Source organism: Chinchilla lanigera, unplaced genomic scaffold (genome assembly GCF_000276665.1).
Source record: "Chinchilla lanigera isolate Chin_1 unplaced genomic scaffold, ChiLan1.0 scaffold00013, whole genome shotgun sequence".
Taxonomy (NCBI): domain Eukaryota; kingdom Metazoa; phylum Chordata; class Mammalia; order Rodentia; family Chinchillidae; genus Chinchilla; species Chinchilla lanigera.
In genome coordinates this window covers 632,214-636,565 of record NW_004955414.1, presented here as the reverse complement: position 1 = coordinate 636,565, position 4,352 = coordinate 632,214, and positions in this window count along the sequence as shown.

Here is a 4,352-nt window from a genome sequence, read left to right as displayed (position 1 = left end):
ATAGCACACGGTGCACTGGGTACTGGAGTTGAGTGGATTGCTCAGCCATGAGGCCAACTTCTCAGGCAGTAATGGTGGTATTTCATTTAGTAACTTTCTTTTCCATCTGCTGTGGACCATCATCATATTCAGATATTTACTTATCCAGCACATATCCACAGTGTATATTTATATTAGCATCTTTTTCACTATTTATAACTTTATTTTGAAATGTAATATTTTAATTATTACTTTAATCATGATTTTTGTACTTCAGTGAATTATATTTTGAGGGAGACCACAAAGCAGCATTCCTCTGAGAAATGAAGCCCCTTGCCTCCACCTTCTTTTTTTTTTGTTTGTTTGGTTTTTGGTTTTTTGTTTTTTTTTCTGGTCCCGGGAATCAAACTCATGACCTTGCACTTGCCAGGCAGGCACTGTGCTGCTGAGCTAAATCTCCAGCCACTACTAAATCCCAGCCCCTCTTGCCTCCACCTTCACCTGACCTTTACTTCACCCCTATTTACTGAGATATGCAGAGCTGGCTATCTAGAAGCAAATGTTCCCTTAATTGGCCAAAAGAGCATGACTGAGTCTGATTGACATGCTAATGTGTCTTATTGCAGCAGAGCAGGTCAAAATTGCCCCCATGCTGATGGCTAGAATGGAGGCTGGAGCAAAGAGCTGTGAAATTCCAGGGCTAAGACATGAGATAACATTTCAGCTAAGTCATGAGACTCAAAAAGAATTATACCTTCCTGCCAGTAAAGGTGCCAGCCTTTCATATATCATCTTGCACCACTAATTAGAGGGCCTCTGTGCCTGGTGCAAGAGTGTTCTCTTTTCCCTTGCATGCCATGCCTGCAAAGTTTCTCCTCCCATGCACTCTGCTGCAACCCCCACCCGCCTCCCTGATAGGTACCAATAAAATCCTTGGGCACTCTGACTCTTGGGCCTTTGTTCCACTGAGAGAAATTGGCCATCCCAGATTCCCGTCAACTACAGATCTGTCTTTTTTCATCCATGTACCATATCGCCCCCTGGGAGACCTGAATCCTCTGCAGCGGTCTCAGTAATACTTGAAGTCTTAATCCAATTTTAAAATTGGGGATATAATACCATAACCAAAGTAAAATTTTAATTTAACAACTCTTAGCTATAAGATACTTCGGCCAGGATAAACCACGTTCCATTGAACTAACTGAATCCTGGTTAGAACAGGCCAAATTAGTCCTTGTACAGACTTCCCAACCTTGAAATACGTATTATTGGAGATGTTATGAGATTTCTATACAATAATAATCAATCCTTCATTTCCCAAACTGCAAAATGATGTACATGAAAAAATAAAGAAACAAATAAAATCCATTGCTTTCTCTTGCCCCCAAAATGACCAAACCATACTGTTGGCTAACGCCTGTGGTTGTGGAGACCTACTTAGAAAAATGGTGCTCAAAGGGCTGATTCTGGGAGGGTCTGATTGTCTCCTTAGAATTCACCTGCAGGTTCTGGTTCTTGCATCCCAAATACCCTGCGGTCTTTCACAATGTCATTTGAATTTGCCTCAGAGGGAAATCTTGTTCCTAGAATCTAATACAGAAGAACAGGTAGAGTTTCAAGTAAAAACTGAAATGGTCCTGAAACTGTAATTTGTACCAAATCCTATAGCTAACCCTTCCCTATATAAAAACCCCACCACCACCACTGCTACCACCACCACCACCAAAAACTAAAAACTGATTTTACTTGAAAATATCCTGGATATCAATTAAGCTGTAATGTAATTAATTTTTTTAAAGCACAACATTTTACTCATCACACTCTTAATGTTTTGTGTGGTAAAATGGAATGTATGCATAAAGTACTTCTGCTACCTGTCAAATTCTGACAGTTGACTCAAAGAAAAACACTGTAATTATTTGAGCTGTAAGTTAAATTAGCTTCTTTGTTTTGTGGAATATCATCTTCTCTTGAAATAACTAGGCAAAGTATAATTACCTAGCCAAACTTGAAGAATTAGCAGGCATTTCTTAAAAATGACCAAAGGGAGTCTGCTACTTAAAGGAAAACAAGTGAACTGGCTTACATGAATAATCCCAGCACTTGGGAGGCTGAGGAAGGAGGACTGTGAGTTTAAGGACCACCTCATCTGCATAACTGGACACTGTCTCAAAAAAATTTTTTTTAAGCTTTGAAATGGAAATTTAAATTTTGGATAGTTGATATTTATCATCATAAGATTTAAAGCTTTCCAATATCTAAGGATATTCCAGTGAGATTAGACATGCTAGCAAATACATAATTTTGATACTGTTCCAGGAACTATGTCAACATTTAGAATATCTTTATAACTCAGTGTACTAATATTTTCCAAGTGATCAACAATACATGATATTACAAAATCATGCAGGGGTTAAAGATCTATTCAAAGAATAAATTTGATCAATGTATTTTAATGTGAAAAGTTAATAATATAATTTCAGCTCCCACATTGAAATGAACATTTTCTATCATTTTTTCAGTTTTAACCTAATATCAAAGAGGAATATCCAAAATTTTCTGCAAAGAGAGTAGAATGATGATTTCCAGAGGCTAGGAGAGGGGGGAAGGGAAATGATTCCTGTCAACAGATTTAAAGTTTCAGGTATGTAAGAATAGTGAGTTTTAAAGATATGTTGTCCAAATTATGCCTATAGTTCTGTACTGTGCACTTAAATTTTTATTTACTTCTTCTTCTTCTTCTTATTATTATTATTGGTACTGGGAGTAGAACTCAGGACCTTGCACTTGCCAGGCAGTTGCTTATGCCACTGAGCTATATCCCCTGCCCTAAATTTTTGTTTAGGGCGTAAACTTCATCTTGTGTTCTTTCTCTAATAAAAAATAATTTTTTAAGAAGGAAAATTTAAAAAGAATGGAATTATCTGAAGTCTATTGAAATACTCTATACCAGATTTTCTTTGTTTTCTCAATTAAAAAATATGCCACAAAGAACTATTTTTTACTTACAACAGTCGGACACCAAATATGTCTGTTTTTCCCACATCAATAACCAGCCGTTCAGCTCTTGGAGGGTAACTGTGTGCCTTACAATTCAGTTCAGTCCCAGCATGAAGAGAGTTAGTGCCAGACTCCACAGATTTAAGGACCCAACCCCACAAGATGGACCTTACTTCAGATCACAAATGTTAGATGCCCAGATTACTGAAGTTTGACTTGACTACAAATTGGGGAGTTCCCACAATTCCTCAGGTTTGATAAGGTTTTTGGTTGCCTCACAAACTCAGGAAAGCACTTTGCTTACTGTTATGGTATGTTAGAAAAGATTCAACTTATCAATGGCCAAATGTAAGTGATGCACAGAGAGGACCAGGTCTGGCAGCAGGGGCAGAGCTTTCATGCCCTCTCTCGGCAAAGCCCTTCCCAAATCTCAGTTCTTTCACTTACCTGGAAGGTCCTCACACTTCTCTGAAATTTTTAAAGGCCTCATTGTGCAAACATCATTGAACAATAGCACAAATATATATTCTTTTGTTTTACAACAAAATTGAATTTAGAAGCAAATATGAGAACTTACCTATTATCTATAAAACCAGACACTAATGAGACTTACAAATCTGCAAAATACTAAACTTCTTATCAACGTTTGGAAATTATAGTTATTTTCCTAAATATTTGCTATTTATAGTAGCATGCATATTATCACTTGTTGTTATGTTAAATAATATATATATTTTTTTAATTTTGAAGAGAAAAAACAAAATAACAACACCAAAGACAAAAACTAAACAACACAAAAACAATAAAAATGATACAGGATTTCAAAACAAGATGATAGGAATTAATGATTATTATATTACATATTGTTATTTTCAACGAAGCTGCTCAGATTAGCAGATGTAAGAATGCAAGAGTGATCAAACAATTAAAGAGAAAAAAGTAATAAAAACTTCAGAAATGATGCAGAGCTTCATTAAACAAGATGGTCGGAATTCAACAATTGTTGTTACATTGCATATTGTTGTCTTCAAATTAATTATTCTAGTTAATGTTTAATTGTTTGATCAATCCTACATGACTATCTTTGTTTAACTGAGTAACCAATTTGAAGATAACAAGATGTAATACAACAACCATTGTTAATTTCCTATCACCTGCTCTGAAATTCTGTATTGTTTCTATTGTCTGGGTGTTGTTTGGTCTATGTCTGTTTGTTGTTAATGTATTTTCATGCTTTTATCTTTAAAATAACAAATTAATTGTTCTGATTACCAGAAATAAGCATGCAAAACTGGTCAAGAAAAAAAATTTAAGCATTAACTGTTCCTTTCAATAAACCAGTAGACATCAGCAATACAATTATCCCAGATATC